The sequence below is a fragment of the Rhinoderma darwinii genome (assembly GCF_050947455.1).
Source record: "Rhinoderma darwinii isolate aRhiDar2 chromosome 5 unlocalized genomic scaffold, aRhiDar2.hap1 SUPER_5_unloc_24, whole genome shotgun sequence".
NCBI classification, from domain to species: Eukaryota; Metazoa; Chordata; class Amphibia; order Anura; family Rhinodermatidae; genus Rhinoderma; species Rhinoderma darwinii.
Genome location: NW_027461781.1, coordinates 391,090 through 410,373, shown reverse-complemented (window position 1 = coordinate 410,373; position 19,284 = coordinate 391,090). Strand labels below are relative to the sequence as shown.

At 47.7% G+C, this 19,284-nt stretch overlaps 11 non-coding genes and 2 pseudogenes across 11 annotated transcripts; all 13 read left to right on the top strand.

The window, feature by feature from the left end:
• Positions 1 to 986: 986 nt before the first annotated feature.
• Positions 987 to 1,177, top strand: LOC142687797 (U2 spliceosomal RNA). Its single transcript, XR_012856989.1, has one exon. It is a non-coding gene; the product is annotated as a U2 spliceosomal RNA (small nuclear RNA).
• Positions 1,178 to 2,453: 1,276 nt separating this feature from the next.
• Positions 2,454 to 2,644, top strand: LOC142687796 (U2 spliceosomal RNA). Its single transcript, XR_012856988.1, has one exon. It is a non-coding gene; the product is annotated as a U2 spliceosomal RNA (small nuclear RNA).
• A 1,288-nt stretch (positions 2,645 to 3,932) lies between these two features.
• On the top strand, positions 3,933 to 4,123 carry LOC142687795 (U2 spliceosomal RNA). Its single transcript, XR_012856987.1, has one exon. It is a non-coding gene; the product is annotated as a U2 spliceosomal RNA (small nuclear RNA).
• Positions 4,124 to 5,411: 1,288 nt separating this feature from the next.
• LOC142687794 (U2 spliceosomal RNA) lies at positions 5,412 to 5,602 on the top strand. Its single transcript, XR_012856986.1, has one exon. It is a non-coding gene; the product is annotated as a U2 spliceosomal RNA (small nuclear RNA).
• Positions 5,603 to 6,890: 1,288 nt separating this feature from the next.
• Positions 6,891 to 7,093, top strand: LOC142688049 (U2 spliceosomal RNA; annotated as a pseudogene).
• Positions 7,094 to 8,383: 1,290 nt separating this feature from the next.
• LOC142687792 (U2 spliceosomal RNA) lies at positions 8,384 to 8,574 on the top strand. The gene has a single exon (XR_012856984.1). It is a non-coding gene; the product is annotated as a U2 spliceosomal RNA (small nuclear RNA).
• A 1,286-nt stretch (positions 8,575 to 9,860) lies between these two features.
• Positions 9,861 to 10,051, top strand: LOC142687791 (U2 spliceosomal RNA). The gene has a single exon (XR_012856983.1). It is a non-coding gene; the product is annotated as a U2 spliceosomal RNA (small nuclear RNA).
• A 1,293-nt stretch (positions 10,052 to 11,344) lies between these two features.
• LOC142687790 (U2 spliceosomal RNA) lies at positions 11,345 to 11,535 on the top strand. The gene has a single exon (XR_012856982.1). It is a non-coding gene; the product is annotated as a U2 spliceosomal RNA (small nuclear RNA).
• A 1,276-nt stretch (positions 11,536 to 12,811) lies between these two features.
• Positions 12,812 to 13,012, top strand: LOC142688046 (U2 spliceosomal RNA; annotated as a pseudogene).
• Positions 13,013 to 14,346: 1,334 nt separating this feature from the next.
• On the top strand, positions 14,347 to 14,537 carry LOC142687789 (U2 spliceosomal RNA). Its single transcript, XR_012856981.1, has one exon. It is a non-coding gene; the product is annotated as a U2 spliceosomal RNA (small nuclear RNA).
• Positions 14,538 to 15,821: 1,284 nt separating this feature from the next.
• Positions 15,822 to 16,012, top strand: LOC142687788 (U2 spliceosomal RNA). Its single transcript, XR_012856980.1, has one exon. It is a non-coding gene; the product is annotated as a U2 spliceosomal RNA (small nuclear RNA).
• A 1,296-nt stretch (positions 16,013 to 17,308) lies between these two features.
• Positions 17,309 to 17,499, top strand: LOC142687786 (U2 spliceosomal RNA). Its single transcript, XR_012856979.1, has one exon. It is a non-coding gene; the product is annotated as a U2 spliceosomal RNA (small nuclear RNA).
• Positions 17,500 to 18,787: 1,288 nt separating this feature from the next.
• On the top strand, positions 18,788 to 18,978 carry LOC142687785 (U2 spliceosomal RNA). The gene has a single exon (XR_012856978.1). It is a non-coding gene; the product is annotated as a U2 spliceosomal RNA (small nuclear RNA).
• The last annotated feature ends 306 nt before the right edge of the window (positions 18,979 to 19,284 follow it).

Here is a 19,284-nt window from a genome sequence, read left to right as displayed (position 1 = left end):
CCACTGATTGATTGATTGATTGATTGATTGATTGATTGATTGATTGATGCAGCACAACAGTCAAATAGTGGAGTGGAGTAGGGGAACAGCAAACAGCCAATAAAGCAGCCCGCCCGCTCGCCTGCCCGCCACAATGGACCTACCTGTGTACACTAGATGGATGTGATGGAATGTACTGTCGTCCCTACATTTCTAGAAGAAGTAAGAATTGCAGTTGCAACAAAGCCTTGCTTGCCTACAAAGAGAGCAGTAATTTGGATTTGTTACTATGTTACCTAGAAGAATAACAAACTGTGCAAGGATGGAGGTTGTAGGAGCAAGGAGAAGTTGTCTGTAAAGTTGGTGGATGCCTATTTTCCATTTTGCAGTCCCTTGTCTCCCTCTTGTGGCTTCCTGGAGGCAACTAGCTGTGCAAAAAAAAGACAGCCTGGCGGCCGGCTGTTGCAGTGTTGCCCTCTCAGGCAACACTGAGTGACTGACTGAGCCTCACCGTCTTATATAAAGTTCAGACGGAACTTTGCACGTGTCATAGTGGAGCCCTCAGGATTCCAGAGCCAGCTTTCTGACATCATAATGGGGCCTCAGAGATAAAAGCCTGGGCCCAGGCAGTGTTGGTCAGTGCTGCTCAGCAGGCAGCACTGGACTGGACTGGATTACAGCTGATACAAGGTGTGAAGGAACAAGGGGTGGCTGTGGGCATGCACTTGCTGCCGCTGCCAGTGTTTATCTGCATGGCAGCAGGGCATTTGGGCGTTGCCAGGAAGGCGTTTTTATGTAGATTCCTCCTCTTTCAGCACTGCATTGTGGTGCAAGCAAAAGAAGCAAATCCTGTCTGGCTTCCTCTCCGGCCTTTATTCACCTCCCGTGTAGCTGTGAGTGTGTGAGCCTGCAGGGCCCCATGGAATTGCCTAGAAGTAGGCTGAATCGCTGCAAGGGCTGAACAGCAGTATCGGGCAGGCTCGGGCAACGCGCGGCCCGTTCGGGTTATCGCTTCTCGGCCTTTTGGCTAAGATCAAGTGTAGTATCTGTTCTTATCAGTTTAATATCTGATACGTCCCCTATCTGGGGACCATATATTAAATGGATTTTTAGAACAGGGAGATGGAAATAGAGCTTGCTCTGTCCACTCCACGCATTGACCTGGTATTGCAGTATTTCCAGGACCGGTGCACCCTTTCCTTATGTGTTGACTAAAAGCAGATTCCAAAAGTGTTTTTTGTCTTTGCTATTGTTTCTGTCTTTCTGAAGGGATCTCCCCTTTTAATCCCATTATTTCAACACCTGTTGGAAAATGCATGAGTGATAATGAGCTCATTGATTAAATGCAATTAATGAATAGATTGCCACCTCTTGTTGTGTGTCGTCTGTGTTTCTGTGTTTCCGGCATTTCACATTGGAACACCTCATTCACCTTCCTTGTCTTCTCTCCGCCCTCCCTTTTAGGTAAGTTAAAGAGCTGCACCTGAGCCAGCCACTGATTGATTGATTGATTGATTGATTGATTGATTGATTGATGCAGCACAACAGTCAAATAGTGGAGTGGAGTAGGGGAACAGCAAACAGCCAATAAAGCAGCCCGCCCGCTCGCCTGCCCGCCACAATGGACCTACCTGTGTACACTAGATGGATGTGATGGAATGTACTGTCGTCCCTACATTTCAAGAAGAAGTAAGAATTGCAGTTGCAACAAAGCCTTGCTTGCCTACAAAGAGAGCAGCAATTTGGATTTGTTACTATGTTACCTAGAAGAATAACAAACTGTGCAAGGATGGAGGTTGTAGGAGCAAGGAGAAGTTGTCTGTAAAGTTGGTGGATGCCTATTTTCCATTTTGCAGTCCCTTGTCTCCCTCTTGTGGCCTCCTGGAGGCAACTAGCTGTGCAAAAAAAAGACAGCCTGGCGGCCGGCTGTTGCAGTGTTGCCCTCTCAGGCAACACTGAGTGACTGACTGAGCCTCACCGTCTTATATAAAGTTCAGACGGAACTTTGCACGTGTCATAGTGGAGCCCTCAGGATTCCAGAGCCAGCTTTCTGACATCATAATGGGGCCTCAGAGATAAAAGCCTGGGCCCAGGCAGTGTTGGTCAGTGCTGCTCAGCAGGCAGCACTGGACTGGACTGGATTACAGCTGATACAAGGTGTGAAGGAACAAGGGGTGGCTGTGGGCATGCACTTGCTGCCGCTGCCAGTGTTTATCTGCATGGCAGCAGGGCATTTGGGCGTTGCCAGGAAGGCGTTTTTATGTAGATTCCTCCTCTTTCAGCACTGCATTGTGGTGCAAGCAAAAGAAACAAATCCTGTCTGGCTTCCTCTCCGGCCTTTATTCACCTCCCGTGTAGCTGTGAGTGTGTGAGCCTGCAGGGCCCCATGGAATTGCCTAGAAGTAGGCTGAATCGCTGCAAGGGCTGAACAGCAGTATCGGGCAGGCTCGGGCAACGCGCGGCCCGTTCGGGTTATCGCTTCTCGGCCTTTTGGCTAAGATCAAGTGTAGTATCTGTTCTTATCAGTTTAATATCTGATACGTCCCCTATCTGGGGACCATATATTAAATGGATTTTTAGAACAGGGAGATGGAAATAGAGCTTGCTCTGTCCACTCCACGCATTGACCTGGTATTGCAGTATTTCCAGGACCGGTGCACCCTTTCCTTATGTGTTGACTAAAAGCAGATTCCAAAAGTGTTTTTTGTCTTTGCTATTGTTTCTGTCTTTCTGAAGGGATCTCCCCTTTTAATCCCATTATTTCAACACCTGTTGGACAATGCATGAGTGATAATGAGCTCATTGATTAAATGCAATTAATGAATAGATTGCCACCTCTTGTTGTGTGTCGTCTGTGTTTCTGTGTTTCCGGCATTTCACATTGGAACACCTCATTCACCTTCCTTGTCTTCTCTCCGCCCTCCCTTTTAGGTAAGTTAAAGAGCTGCACCTGAGCCAGCCACTGATTGATTGATTGATTGATTGATTGATTGATTGATTGATTGATTGATTGATGCAGCACAACAGTCAAATAGTGGAGTGGAGTAGGGGAACAGCAAACAGCCAATAAAGCAGCCCGCCCGCTCGCCTGCCCGCCACAATGGACCTACCTGTGTACACTAGATGGATGTGATGGAATGTACTGTCGTCCCTACATTTCAAGAAGAAGTAAGAATTGCAGTTGCAACAAAGCCTTGCTTGCCTACAAAGAGAGCAGCAATTTGGATTTGTTACTATGTTACCTAGAAGAATAACAAACTGTGCAAGGATGGAGGTTGTAGGAGCAAGGAGAAGTTGTCTGTAAAGTTGGTGGATGCCTATTTTCCATTTTGCAGTCCCTTGTCTCCCTCTTGTGGCCTCCTGGAGGCAACTAGCTGTGCAAAAAAAAGACAGCCTGGCGGCCGGCTGTTGCAGTGTTGCCCTCTCAGGCAACACTGAGTGACTGACTGAGCCTCACCGTCTTATATAAAGTTCAGACGGAACTTTGCACGTGTCATAGTGGAGCCCTCAGGATTCCAGAGCCAGCTTTCTGACATCATAATGGGGCCTCAGAGATAAAAGCCTGGGCCCAGGCAGTGTTGGTCAGTGCTGCTCAGCAGGCAGCACTGGACTGGACTGGATTACAGCTGATACAAGGTGTGAAGGAACAAGGGGTGGCTGTGGGCATGCACTTGCTGCCGCTGCCAGTGTTTATCTGCATGGCAGCAGGGCATTTGGGCGTTGCCAGGAAGGCGTTTTTATGTAGATTCCTCCTCTTTCAGCACTGCATTGTGGTGCAAGCAAAAGAAGCAAATCCTGTCTGGCTTCCTCTCCGGCCTTTATTCACCTCCCGTGTAGCTGTGAGTGTGTGAGCCTGCAGGGCCCCATGGAATTGCCTAGAAGTAGGCTGAATCGCTGCAAGGGCTGAACAGCAGTATCGGGCAGGCTCGGGCAACGCGCGGCCCGTTCGGGTTATCGCTTCTCGGCCTTTTGGCTAAGATCAAGTGTAGTATCTGTTCTTATCAGTTTAATATCTGATACGTCCCCTATCTGGGGACCATATATTAAATGGATTTTTAGAACAGGGAGATGGAAATAGAGCTTGCTCTGTCCACTCCACGCATTGACCTGGTATTGCAGTATTTCCAGGACCGGTGCACCCTTTCCTTATGTGTTGACTAAAAGCAGATTCCAAAAGTGTTTTTTGTCTTTGCTATTGTTTCTGTCTTTCTGAAGGGATCTCCCCTTTTAATCCCATTATTTCAACACCTGTTGGACAATGCATGAGTGATAATGAGCTCATTGATTAAATGCAATTAATGAATAGATTGCCACCTCTTGTTGTGTGTCGTCTGTGTTTCTGTGTTTCCGGCATTTCACATTGGAACACCTCATTCACCTTCCTTGTCTTCTCTCCGCCCTCCCTTTTAGGTAAGTTAAAGAGCTGCACCTGAGCCAGCCACTGATTGATTGATTGATTGATTGATTGATTGATTGATTGATTGATTGATTGATGCAGCACAACAGTCAAATAGTGGAGTGGAGTAGGGGAACAGCAAACAGCCAATAAAGCAGCCCGCCCGCTCGCCTGCCCGCCACAATGGACCTACCTGTGTACACTAGATGGATGTGATGGAATGTACTGTCGTCCCTACATTTCAAGAAGAAGTAAGAATTGCAGTTGCAACAAAGCCTTGCTTGCCTACAAAGAGAGCAGCAATTTGGATTTGTTACTATGTTACCTAGAAGAATAACAAACTGTGCAAGGATGGAGGTTGTAGGAGCAAGGAGAAGTTGTCTGTAAAGTTGGTGGATGCCTATTTTCCATTTTGCAGTCCCTTGTCTCCCTCTTGTGGCCTCCTGGAGGCAACTAGCTGTGCAAAAAAAAGACAGCCTGGCGGCCGGCTGTTGCAGTGTTGCCCTCTCAGGCAACACTGAGTGACTGACTGAGCCTCACCGTCTTATATAAAGTTCAGACGGAACTTTGCACGTGTCATAGTGGAGCCCTCAGGATTCCAGAGCCAGCTTTCTGACATCATAATGGGGCCTCAGAGATAAAAGCCTGGGCCCAGGCAGTGTTGGTCAGTGCTGCTCAGCAGGCAGCACTGGACTGGACTGGATTACAGCTGATACAAGGTGTGAAGGAACAAGGGGTGGCTGTGGGCATGCACTTGCTGCCGCTGCCAGTGTTTATCTGCATGGCAGCAGGGCATTTGGGCGTTGCCAGGAAGGCGTTTTTATGTAGATTCCTCCTCTTTCAGCACTGCATTGTGGTGCAAGCAAAAGAAGCAAATCCTGTCTGGCTTCCTCTCCGGCCTTTATTCACCTCCCGTGTAGCTGTGAGTGTGTGAGCCTGCAGGGCCCCATGGAATTGCCTAGAAGTAGGCTGAATCGCTGCAAGGGCTGAACAGCAGTATCGGGCAGGCTCGGGCAACGCGCGGCCCGTTCGGGTTATCGCTTCTCGGCCTTTTGGCTAAGATCAAGTGTAGTATCTGTTCTTATCAGTTTAATATCTGATACGTCCCCTATCTGGGGACCATATATTAAATGGATTTTTAGAACAGGGAGATGGAAATAGAGCTTGCTCTGTCCACTCCACGCATTGACCTGGTATTGCAGTATTTCCAGGACCGGTGCACCCTTTCCTTATGTGTTGACTAAAAGCAGATTCCAAAAGTGTTTTTTGTCTTTGCTATTGTTTCTGTCTTTCTGAAGGGATCTCCCCTTTTAATCCCATTATTTCAACACCTGTTGGACAATGCATGAGTGATAATGAGCTCATTGATTAAATGCAATTAATGAATAGATTGCCACCTCTTGTTGTGTGTCGTCTGTGTTTCTGTGTTTCCGGCATTTCACATTGGAACACCTCATTCACCTTCCTTGTCTTCTCTCCGCCCTCCCTTTTAGGTAAGTTAAAGAGCTGCACCTGAGCCAGCCACTGATTGATTGATTGATTGATTGATTGATTGATTGATTGATTGATTGATTGATGCAGCACAACAGTCAAATAGTGGAGTGGAGTAGGGGAACAGCAAACAGCCAATAAAGCAGCCCGCCCGCTCGCCTGCCCGCCACAATGGACCTACCTGTGTACACTAGATGGATGTGATGGAATGTACTGTCGTCCCTACATTTCAAGAAGAAGTAAGAATTGCAGTTGCAACAAAGCCTTGCTTGCCTACAAAGAGAGCAGCAATTTGGATTTGTTACTATGTTACCTAGAAGAATAACAAACTGTGCAAGGATGGAGGTTGTAGGAGCAAGGAGAAGTTGTCTGTAAAGTTGGTGGATGCCTATTTTCCATTTTGCAGTCCCTTGTCTCCCTCTTGTGGCCTCCTGGAGGCAACTAGCTGTGCAAAAAAAAGACAGCCTGGCGGCCGGCTGTTGCAGTGTTGCCCTCTCAGGCAACACTGAGTGACTGACTGAGCCTCACCGTCTTATATAAAGTTCAGACGGAACTTTGCACGTGTCATAGTGGAGCCCTCAGGATTCCAGAGCCAGCTTTCTGACATCATAATGGGGCCTCAGAGATAAAAGCCTGGGCCCAGGCAGTGTTGGTCAGTGCTGCTCAGCAGGCAGCACTGGACTGGACTGGATTACAGCTGATACAAGGTGTGAAGGAACAAGGGGTGGCTGTGGGCATGCACTTGCTGCCGCTGCCAGTGTTTATCTGCATGGCAGCAGGGCATTTGGGCGTTGCCAGGAAGGCGTTTTTATGTAGATTCCTCCTCTTTCAGCACTGCATTGTGGTGCAAGCAAAAGAAGCAAATCCTGTCTGGCTTCCTCTCCGGCCTTTATTCACCTCCCGTGTAGCTGTGAGTGTGTGAGCCTGCAGGGCCCCATGGAATTGCCTAGAAGTAGGCTGAATCGCTGCAAGGGCTGAACAGCAGTATCGGGCAGGCTCGGGCAACGCGCGGCCCGTTCGGGTTATCGCTTCTCGGCCTTTTGGCTAAGATCAAGTGTAGTATCAAGTGTAGTATCTGTTCTTATCAGTTTAATATCTGATACGTCCCCTATCTGGGGACCATATATTAAATGGATTTTTAGAACAGGGAGATGGAAATAGAGCTTGCTCTGTCCACTCCACGCATTGACCTGGTATTGCAGTATTTCCAGGACCGGTGCACCCTTTCCTTATGTGTTGACTAAAAGCAGATTCCAAAAGTGTTTTTTGTCTTTGCTATTGTTTCTGTCTTTCTGAAGGGATCTCCCCTTTTAATCCCATTATTTCAACACCTGTTGGACAATGCATGAGTGATAATGAGCTCATTGATTAAATGCAATTAATGAATAGATTGCCACCTCTTGTTGTGTGTCGTCTGTGTTTCTGTGTTTCCGGCATTTCACATTGGAACACCTCATTCACCTTCCTTGTCTTCTCTCCGCCCTCCCTTTTAGGTAAGTTAAAGAGCTGCACCTGAGCCAGCCACTGATTGATTGATTGATTGATTGATTGATTGATTGATTGATTGATTGATTGATTGATTGATTGATGCAGCACAACAGTCAAATAGTGGAGTGGAGTAGGGGAACAGCAAACAGCCAATAAAGCAGCCCGCCCGCTCGCCTGCCCGCCACAATGGACCTACCTGTGTACACTAGATGGATGTGATGGAATGTACTGTCGTCCCTACATTTCAAGAAGAAGTAAGAATTGCAGTTGCAACAAAGCCTTGCTTGCCTACAAAGAGAGCAGCAATTTGGATTTGTTACTATGTTACCTAGAAGAATAACAAACTGTGCAAGGATGGAGGTTGTAGGAGCAAGGAGAAGTTGTCTGTAAAGTTGGTGGATGCCTATTTTCCATTTTGCAGTCCCTTGTCTCCCTCTTGTGGCCTCCTGGAGGCAACTAGCTGTGCAAAAAAAAGACAGCCTGGCGGCCGGCTGTTGCAGTGTTGCCCTCTCAGGCAACACTGAGTGACTGACTGAGCCTCACCGTCTTATATAAAGTTCAGACGGAACTTTGCACGTGTCATAGTGGAGCCCTCAGGATTCCAGAGCCAGCTTTCTGACATCATAATGGGGCCTCAGAGATAAAAGCCTGGGCCCAGGCAGTGTTGGTCAGTGCTGCTCAGCAGGCAGCACTGGACTGGACTGGATTACAGCTGATACAAGGTGTGAAGGAACAAGGGGTGGCTGTGGGCATGCACTTGCTGCCGCTGCCAGTGTTTATCTGCATGGCAGCAGGGCATTTGGGCGTTGCCAGGAAGGCGTTTTTATGTAGATTCCTCCTCTTTCAGCACTGCATTGTGGTGCAAGCAAAAGAAGCAAATCCTGTCTGGCTTCCTCTCCGGCCTTTATTCACCTCCCGTGTAGCTGTGAGTGTGTGAGCCTGCAGGGCCCCATGGAATTGCCTAGAAGTAGGCTGAATCGCTGCAAGGGCTGAACAGCAGTATCGGGCAACGCGCGGCCCGTTCGGGTTATCGCTTCTCGGCCTTTTGGCTAAGATCAAGTGTAGTATCTGTTCTTATCAGTTTAATATCTGATACGTCCCCTATCTGGGGACCATATATTAAATGGATTTTTAGAACAGGGAGATGGAAATAGAGCTTGCTCTGTCCACTCCACGCATTGACCTGGTATTGCAGTATTTCCAGGACCGGTGCACCCTTTCCTTATGTGTTGACTAAAAGCAGATTCCAAAAGTGTTTTTTGTCTTTGCTATTGTTTCTGTCTTTCTGAAGGGATCTCCCCTTTTAATCCCATTATTTCAACACCTGTTGGACAATGCATGAGTGATAATGAGCTCATTGATTAAATGCAATTAATGAATAGATTGCCACCTCTTGTTGTGTGTCGTCTGTGTTTCTGTGTTTCCGGCATTTCACATTGGAACACCTCATTCACCTTCCTTGTCTTCTCTCCGCCCTCCCTTTTAGGTAAGTTAAAGAGCTGCACCTGAGCCAGCCACTGATTGATTGATTGATTGATTGATTGATTGATTGATTGATTGATTGATTGATTGATTGATGCAGCACAACAGTCAAATAGTGGAGTGGAGTAGGGGAACAGCAAACAGCCAATAAAGCAGCCCGCCCGCTCGCCTGCCCGCCACAATGGACCTACCTGTGTACACTAGATGGATGTGATGGAATGTACTGTCGTCCCTACATTTCAAGAAGAAGTAAGAATTGCAGTTGCAACAAAGCCTTGCTTGCCTACAAAGAGAGCAGCAATTTGGATTTGTTACTATGTTACCTAGAAGAATAACAAACTGTGCAAGGATGGAGGTTGTAGGAGCAAGGAGAAGTTGTCTGTAAAGTTGGTGGATGCCTATTTTCCATTTTGCAGTCCCTTGTCTCCCTCTTGTGGCCTCCTGGAGGCAACTAGCTGTGCAAAAAAAAGACAGCCTGGCGGCCGGCTGTTGCAGTGTTGCCCTCTCAGGCAACACTGAGTGACTGACTGAGCCTCACCGTCTTATATAAAGTTCAGACGGAACTTTGCACGTGTCATAGTGGAGCCCTCAGGATTCCAGAGCCAGCTTTCTGACATCATAATGGGGCCTCAGAGATAAAAGCCTGGGCCCAGGCAGTGTTGGTCAGTGCTGCTCAGCAGGCAGCACTGGACTGGACTGGATTACAGCTGATACAAGGTGTGAAGGAACAAGGGGTGGCTGTGGGCATGCACTTGCTGCCGCTGCCAGTGTTTATCTGCATGGCAGCAGGGCATTTGGGCGTTGCCAGGAAGGCGTTTTTATGTAGATTCCTCCTCTTTCAGCACTGCATTGTGGTGCAAGCAAAAGAAGCAAATCCTGTCTGGCTTCCTCTCCGGCCTTTATTCACCTCCCGTGTAGCTGTGAGTGTGTGAGCCTGCAGGGCCCCATGGAATTACCTAGAAGTAGGCTGAATCGCTGCAAGGGCTGAACAGCAGTATCGGGCAACGCGCGGCCCGTTCGGGTTATCGCTTCTCGGCCTTTTGGCTAAGATCAAGTGTAGTATCTGTTCTTATCAGTTTAATATCTGATACGTCCCCTATCTGGGGACCATATATTAAATGGATTTTTAGAACAGGGAGATGGAAATAGAGCTTGCTCTGTCCACTCCACGCATTGACCTGGTATTGCAGTATTTCCAGGACCGGTGCACCCTTTCCTTATGTGTTGACTAAAAGCAGATTCCAAAAGTGTTTTTTGTCTTTGCTATTGTTTCTGTCTTTCTGAAGGGATCTCCCCTTTTAATCCCATTATTTCAACACCTGTTGGACAATGCATGAGTGATAATGAGCTCATTGATTAAATGCAATTAATGAATAGATTGCCACCTCTTGTTGTGTGTCGTCTGTGTTTCTGTGTTTCCGGCATTTCACATTGGAACACCTCATTCACCTTCCTTGTCTTCTCTCCGCCCTCCCTTTTAGGTAAGTTAAAGAGCTGCACCTGAGCCAGCCACTGATTGATTGATTGATTGATTGATTGATTGATTGATTGATTGATTGATTGATTGATTGCAGCACAACAGTCAAATAGTGGAGTGGAGTAGGGGAACAGCAAACAGCCAATAAAGCAGCCCGCCCGCTCGCCTGCCCGCCACAATGGACCTACCTGTGTACACTAGATGGATGTGATGGAATGTACTGTCGTCCCTACATTTCAAGAAGAAGTAAGAATTGCAGTTGCAACAAAGCCTTGCTTGCCTACAAAGAGAGCAGCAATTTGGATTTGTTACTATGTTACCTAGAAGAATAACAAACTGTGCAAGGATGGAGGTTGTAGGAGCAAGGAGAAGTTGTCTGTAAAGTTGGTGGATGCCTATTTTCCATTTTGCAGTCCCTTGTCTCCCTCTTGTGGCCTCCTGGAGGCAACTAGCTGTGCAAAAAAAAGACAGCCTGGCGGCCGGCTGTTGCAGTGTTGCCCTCTCAGGCAACACTGAGTGACTGACTGAGCCTCACCGTCTTATATAAAGTTCAGACGGAACTTTGCACGTGTCATAGTGGAGCCCTCAGGATTCCAGAGCCAGCTTTCTGACATCATAATGGGGCCTCAGAGATAAAAGCCTGGGCCCAGGCAGTGTTGGTCAGTGCTGCTCAGCAGGCAGCACTGGACTGGACTGGATTACAGCTGATACAAGGTGTGAAGGAACAAGGGGTGGCTGTGGGCATGCACTTGCTGCCGCTGCCAGTGTTTATCTGCATGGCAGCAGGGCATTTGGGCGTTGCCAGGAAGGCGTTTTTATGTAGATTCCTCCTCTTTCAGCACTGCATTGTGGTGCAAGCAAAAGAAGCAAATCCTGTCTGGCTTCCTCTCCGGCCTTTATTCACCTCCCGTGTAGCTGTGAGTGTGTGAGCCTGCAGGGCCCCATGGAATTGCCTAGAAGTAGGCTGAATCGCTGCAAGGGCTGAACAGCAGTATCGGGCAGGCTCGGGCAACGCGCGGCCCGTTCGGGTTATCGCTTCTCGGCCTTTTGGCTAAGATCAAGTGTAGTATCTGTTCTTATCAGTTTAATATCTGATACGTCCCCTATCTGGGGACCATATATTAAATGGATTTTTAGAACAGGGAGATGGAAATAGAGCTTGCTCTGTCCACTCCACGCATTGACCTGGTATTGCAGTATTTCCAGGACCGGTGCACCCTTTCCTTATGTGTTGACTAAAAGCAGATTCCAAAAGTGTTTTTTGTCTTTGCTATTGTTTCTGTCTTTCTGAAGGGATCTCCCCTTTTAATCCCATTATTTCAACACCTGTTGGACAATGCATGAGTGATAATGAGCTCATTGATTAAATGCAATTAATGAATAGATTGCCACCTCTTGTTGTGTGTCGTCTGTGTTTCTGTGTTTCCGGCATTTCACATTGGAACACCTCATTCACCTTCCTTGTCTTCTCTCCGCCCTCCCTTTTAGGTAAGTTAAAGAGCTGCACCTGAGCCAGCCACTGATTGATTGATTGATTGATTGATTGATTGATTGATTGATGCAGCACAACAGTCAAATAGTGGAGTGGAGTAGGGGAACAGCAAACAGCCAATAAAGCAGCCCGCCCGCTCGCCTGCCCGCCACAATGGACCTACCTGTGTACACTAGATGGATGTGATGGAATGTACTGTCGTCCCTACATTTCAAGAAGAAGTAAGAATTGCAGTTGCAACAAAGCCTTGCTTGCCTACAAAGAGAGCAGCAATTTGGATTTGTTACTATGTTACCTAGAAGAATAACAAACTGTGCAAGGATGGAGGTTGTAGGAGCAAGGAGAAGTTGTCTGTAAAGTTGGTGGATGCCTATTTTCCATTTTGCAGTCCCTTGTCTCCCTCTTGTGGCCTCCTGGAGGCAACTAGCTGTGCAAAAAAAAGACAGCCTGGCGGCCGGCTGTTGCAGTGTTGCCCTCTCAGGCAACACTGAGTGACTGACTGAGCCTCACCGTCTTATATAAAGTTCAGACGGAACTTTGCACGTGTCATAGTGGAGCCCTCAGGATTCCAGAGCCAGCTTTCTGACATCATAATGGGGCCTCAGAGATAAAAGCCTGGGCCCAGGCAGTGTTGGTCAGTGCTGCTCAGCAGGCAGCACTGGACTGGACTGGATTACAGCTGATACAAGGTGTGAAGGAACAAGGGGTGGCTGTGGGCATGCACTTGCTGCCGCTGCCAGTGTTTATCTGCATGGCAGCAGGGCATTTGGGCGTTGCCAGGAAGGCGTTTTTATGTAGATTCCTCCTCTTTCAGCACTGCATTGTGGTGCAAGCAAAAGAAGCAAATCCTGTCTGGCTTCCTCTCCGGCCTTTATTCACCTCCCGTGTAGCTGTGAGTGTGTGAGCCTGCAGGGCCCCATGGAATTGCCTAGAAGTAGGCTGAATCGCTGCAAGGGCTGAACAGCAGTATCGGGCAGGCTCGGGCAACGCGCGGCCCGTTCGGGTTATCGCTTCTCGGCCTTTTGGCTAAGATCAAGTGTAGTATCTGTTCTTATCAGTTTAATATCTGATACGTCCCCTATCTGGGGACCATATATTAAATGGATTTTTAGAACAGGGAGATGCAGGGAGATGGAAATAGAGCTTGCTCTGTCCACTCCACGCATTGACCTGGTATTGCAGTATTTCCAGGACCGGTGCACCCTTTCCTTATGTGTTGACTAAAAGCAGATTCCAAAAGTGTTTTTTGTCTTTGCTATTGTTTCTGTCTTTCTGAAGGGATCTCCCCTTTTAATCCCATTATTTCAACACCTGTTGGACAATGCATGAGTGATAATGAGCTCATTGATTAAATGCAATTAATGAATAGATTGCCACCTCTTGTAGCTCATTGATTAAATGCAATTAATGAATAGATTGCCACCTCTTGTTGTGTGTCGTCTGTGTTTCTGTGTTTCCGGCATTTCACATTGGAACACCTCATTCACCTTCCTTGTCTTCTCTCCGCCCTCCCTTTTAGGTAAGTTAAAGAGCTGCACCTGAGCCAGCCACTGATTGATTGATTGATTGATTGATTGATTGATTGATTGATTGATTGATTGATGCAGCACAACAGTCAAATAGTGGAGTGGAGTAGGGGAACAGCAAACAGCCAATAAAGCAGCCCGCCCGCTCGCCTGCCCGCCACAATGGACCTACCTGTGTACACTAGATGGATGTGATGGAATGTACTGTCGTCCCTACATTTCAAGAAGAAGTAAGAATTGCAGTTGCAACAAAGCCTTGCTTGCCTACAAAGAGAGCAGCAATTTGGATTTGTTACTATGTTACCTAGAAGAATAACAAACTGTGCAAGGATGGAGGTTGTAGGAGCAAGGAGAAGTTGTCTGTAAAGTTGGTGGATGCCTATTTTCCATTTTGCAGTCCCTTGTCTCCCTCTTGTGGCCTCCTGGAGGCAACTAGCTGTGCAAAAAAAAGACAGCCTGGCGGCCGGCTGTTGCAGTGTTGCCCTCTCAGGCAACACTGAGTGACTGACTGAGCCTCACCGTCTTATATAAAGTTCAGACGGAACTTTGCACGTGTCATAGTGGAGCCCTCAGGATTCCAGAGCCAGCTTTCTGACATCATAATGGGGCCTCAGAGATAAAAGCCTGGGCCCAGGCAGTGTTGGTCAGTGCTGCTCAGCAGGCAGCACTGGACTGGACTGGATTACAGCTGATACAAGGTGTGAAGGAACAAGGGGTGGCTGTGGGCATGCACTTGCTGCCGCTGCCAGTGTTTATCTGCATGGCAGCAGGGCATTTGGGCGTTGCCAGGAAGGCGTTTTTATGTAGATTCCTCCTCTTTCAGCACTGCATTGTGGTGCAAGCAAAAGAAGCAAATCCTGTCTGGCTTCCTCTCCGGCCTTTATTCACCTCCCGTGTAGCTGTGAGTGTGTGAGCCTGCAGGGCCCCATGGAATTGCCTAGAAGTAGGCTGAATCGCTGCAAGGTCTGAACAGCAGTATCGGGCAGGCTCGGGCAACGCGCGGCCCGTTCGGGTTATCGCTTCTCGGCCTTTTGGCTAAGATCAAGTGTAGTATCTGTTCTTATCAGTTTAATATCTGATACGTCCCCTATCTGGGGACCATATATTAAATGGATTTTTAGAACAGGGAGATGGAAATAGAGCTTGCTCTGTCCACTCCACGCATTGACCTGGTATTGCAGTATTTCCAGGACCGGTGCACCCTTTCCTTATGTGTTGACTAAAAGCAGATTCCAAAAGTGTTTTTTGTCTTTGCTATTGTTTCTGTCTTTCTGAAGGGATCTCCCCTTTTAATCCCATTATTTCAACACCTGTTGGACAATGCATGAGTGATAATGAGATCATTGATTAAATGCAATTAATGAATAGATTGCCACCTCTTGTTGTGTGTCGTCTGTGTTTCTGTGTTTCCGGCATTTCACATTGGAACACCTCATTCACCTTCCTTGTCTTCTCTCCGCCCTCCCTTTTAGGTAAGTTAAAGAGCTGCACCTGAGCCAGCCACTGATTGATTGATTGATTGATTGATTGATTGATTGATTGATTGATTGATGCAGCACAACAGTCAAATAGTGGAGTGGAGTAGGGGAACAGCAAACAGCCAATAAAGCAGCCCGCCCGCTCGCCTGCCCGCCACAATGGACCTACCTGTGTACACTAGATGGATGTGATGGAATGTACTGTCGTCCCTACATTTCAAGAAGAAGTAAGAATTGCAGTTGCAACAAAGCCTTGCTTGCCTACAAAGAGAGCAGCAATTTGGATTTGTTACTATGTTACCTAGAAGAATAACAAACTGTGCAAGGATGGAGGTTGTAGGAGCAAGGAGAAGTTGTCTGTAAAGTTGGTGGATGCCTATTTTCCATTTTGCAGTCCCTTGTCTCCCTCTTGTGGCCTCCTGGAGGCAACTAGCTGTGCAAAAAAAAGACAGCCTGGCGGCCGGCTGTTGCAGTGTTGCCCTCTCAGGCAACACTGAGTGACTGACTGAGCCTCACCGTCTTATATAAAGTTCAGACGGAACTTTGCACGTGTCATAGTGGAGCCCTCAGGATTCCAGAGCCAGCTTTCTGACATCATAATGGGGCCTCAGAGATAAAAGCCTGGGCCCAGGCAGTGTTGGTCAGTGCTGCTCAGAAGGCAGCACTGGACTGGACTGGATTACAGCTGATACAAGGTGTGAAGGAACAAGGGGTGGCTGTGGGCATGCACTTGCTGCCGCTGCCAGTGTTTATCTGCATGGCAGCAGGGCATTTGGGCGTTGCCAGGAAGGCGTTTTTATGTAGATTCCTCCTCTTTCAGCACTGCATTGTGGTGCAAGCAAAAGAAGCAAATCCTGTCTGGCTTCCTCTCCGGCCTTTATTCACCTCCCGTGTAGCTGTGAGTGTGTGAGCCTGCAGGGCCCCATGGAATTGCCTAGAAGTAGGCTGAATCGCTGCAAGGGCTGAACAGCAGTATCGGGCAGGCTCGGGCAACGCGCGGCCCGTTCGGGTTATCGCTTCTCGGCCTTTTGGCTAAGATCAAGTGTAGTATCTGTTCTTATCAGTTTAATATCTGATACGTCCCCTATCTGGGGACCATATATTAAATGGATTTTTAGAACAGGGAGATGGAAATAGAGCTTGCTCTGTCCACTCCACGCATTGACCTGGTATTGCAGTATTTCCAGGACCGGTGCACCCTTTCCTTATGTGTTGACTAAAAGCAGATTCCAAAAGTGTTTTTTGTCTTTGCTATTGTTTCTGTCTTTCTGAAGGGATCTCCCCTTTTAATCCCATTATTTCAACACCTGTTGGACAATGCATGAGTGATAATGAGATCATTGATTAAATGCAATTAATGAATAGATTGCCACCTCTTGTTGTGTGTCGTCTGTGTTTCTGTGTTTCCGGCATTTCACATTGGAACACCTCATTCACCTTCCTTGTCTTCTCTCCGCCCTCCCTTTTAGGTAAGTTAAAGAGCTGCACCTGAGCCAGCCACTGATTGATTGATTGATTGATTGATTGATTGATTGATTGATTGATTGATTGATTGATTGATGCAGCACAACAGTCAAATAGTGGAGTGGAGTAGGGGAACAGCAAACAGCCAATAAAGCAGCCCGCCCGCTCGCCTGCCCGCCACAATGGACCTACCTGTGTACACTAGATGGATGTGATGGAATGTACTGTCGTCCCTACATTTCAAGAAGAAGTAAGAATTGCAGTTGCAACAAAGCCTTGCTTGCCTACAAAGAGAGCAGCAATTTGGATTTGTTACTATGTTACCTAGAAGAATAACAAACTGTGCAAGGATGGAGGTTGTAGGAGCAAGGAGAAGTTGTCTGTAAAGTTGGTGGATGCCTATTTTCCATTTTGCAGTCCCTTGTCTCCCTCTTGTGGCCTCCTGGAGGCAACTAGCTGTGCAAAAAAAAGACAGCCTGGCGGCCGGCTGTTGCAGTGTTGCCCTCTCAGGCAACACTGAGTGACTGACTGAGCCTCACCGTCTTATATAAAGTTCAGACGGAACTTTGCACGTGTCATAGTGGAGCCCTCAGGATTCCAGAGCCAGCTTTCTGACATCATAATGGGGCCTCAGAGATAAAAGCCTGGGCCCAGGCAGTGTTGGTCAGTGCTGCTCAGCAGGCAGCACTGGACTGGACTGGATTACAGCTGATACAAGGTGTGAAGGAACAAGGGGTGGCTGTGGGCATGCACTTGCTGCCGCTGCCAGTGTTTATCTGCATGGCAGCAGGGCATTTGGGCGTTGCCAGGAAGGCGTTTTTATGTAGATTCCTCCTCTTTCAGCACTGCATTGTGGTGCAAGCAAAAGAAGCAAATCCTGTCTGGCTTCCTCTCCGGCCTTTATTCACCTCCCGTGTAGCTGTGAGTGTGTGAGCCTGCAGGGCCCCATGGAATTGCCTAGAAGTAGGCTGAATCGCTGCAAGGGCTGAACAGCAGTATCGGGCAGGCTCGGGCAACGCGCGGCCCGTTCGGGTTATCGCTTCTCGGCCTTTTGGCTAAGATCAAGTGTAGTATCTGTTCTTATCAGTTTAATATCTGATACGTCCCCTATCTGGGGACCATATATTAAATGGATTTTTAGAACAGGGAGATGGAAATAGAGCTTGCTCTGTCCACTCCACGCATTGACCTGGTATTGCAGTATTTCCAGGACCGGTGCACCCTTTCCTTATGTGTTGACTAAAAGCAGATTCCAAAAGTGTTTTTTGTCTTTGCTATTGTTTCTGTCTTTCTGAAGGGATCTCCCCTTTTAATCCCATCATTTCAACACCTGTTGGACAATGCATGAGTGATAATGAGCTCATTGATTAAATGCAATTAATGAATAGATTGCCACCTCTTGTTGTGTGTCGTCTGTGTTTCTGTGTTTCCGGCATTTCACATTGGAACACCTCATTCACCTTCCTTGTCTTCTCTCCGCCCTCCCTTTTAGGTAAGTTAAAGAGCTGCACCTGAGCCAGCCACTGATTGATTGATTGATTGATTGATTGATTGATTGATTGATTGATTGATTGATGCAGCACAACAGTCAAATAGTGGAGTGGAGTAGGGGAACAGCAAACAGCCAATAAAGCAGCCCGCCCGCTCGCCTGCCCGCCACAATGGACCTACCTGTGTACACTAGATGGATGTGATGGAATGTACTGTCGTCCCTACATTTCAAGAAGAAGTAAGAATTGCAGTTGCAACAAAGCCTTGCTTGCCTACAAAGAGAGCAGCAATTTGGATTTGTTACTATGTTACCTAGAAGAATAACAAACTGTGCAAGGATGGAGGTTGTAGGAGCAAGGAGAAGTTGTCTGTAAAGTTGGTGGATGCCTATTTTCCATTTTGCAGTCCCTTGTCTCCCTCTTGTGGCCTCCTGGAGGCAACTAGCTGTGCAAAAAAAAGACAGCCTGGCGGCCGGCTGTTGCAGTGTTGCCCTCTCAGGCAACACTGAGTGACTGACTGAGCCTCACCGTCTTATATAAAGTTCAGACGGAACTTTGCACGTGTCATAGTGGAGCCCTCAGGATTCCAGAGCCAGCTTTCTGACATCATAATGGGGCCTCAGAGATAAAAGCCTGGGCCCAGGCAGTGTTGGTCAGTGCTGCTCAGCAGGCAGCACTGGACTGGACTGGATTACAGCTGATACAAGGTGTGAAGGAACAAGGGGTGGCTGTGGGCATGCACTTGCTGCCGCTGCCAGTGTTTATCTGCATGGCAGCAGGGCATTTGGGCGTTGCCAGGAAGGCGTTTTTATGTAGATTCCTCCTCTTTCAGCACTGCATTGTGGTGCAAGCAAAAGAAGCAAATCCTGTCTGGCTTCCTCTCCGGCCTTTATTCACCTCCCGTGTAGCTGTGAGTGTGTGAGCCTGCAGGGCCCCATGGAATTGCCTAGAAGTAGGCTGAATCGCTGCAAGGGCTGAACAGCAGTATCGGGCAGGCTCGGGCAACGCGCGGCCCGTTCGGGTTATCGCTTCTCGGCCTTTTGGCTAAGATCAAGTGTAGTATCTGTTCTTATCAGTTTAATATCTGATACGTCCCCTATCTGGGGACCATATATTAAATGGATTTTTAGAACAGGGAGATGGAAATAGAGCTTGCTCTGTCCACTCCACGCATTGACCTGGTATTGCAGTATTTCCAGGACCGGTGCACCCTTTCCTTATGTGTTGACTAAAAGCAGATTCCAAAAGTGTTTTTTGTCTTTGCTATTGTTTCTGTCTTTCTGAAGGGATCTCCCCTTTTAATCCCATTATTTCAACACCTGTTGGACAATGCATGAGTGATAATGAGCTCATTGATTAAATGCAATTAATGAATAGATTGCCACCTCTTGTTGTGTGTCGTCTGTGTTTCTGTGTTTCCGGCATTTCACATTGGAACACCTCATTCACCTTCCTTGTCTTCTCTCCGCCCTCCCTTTTAGGTAAGTTAAAGAGCTGCACCTGAGCCAGCCACTGATTGAT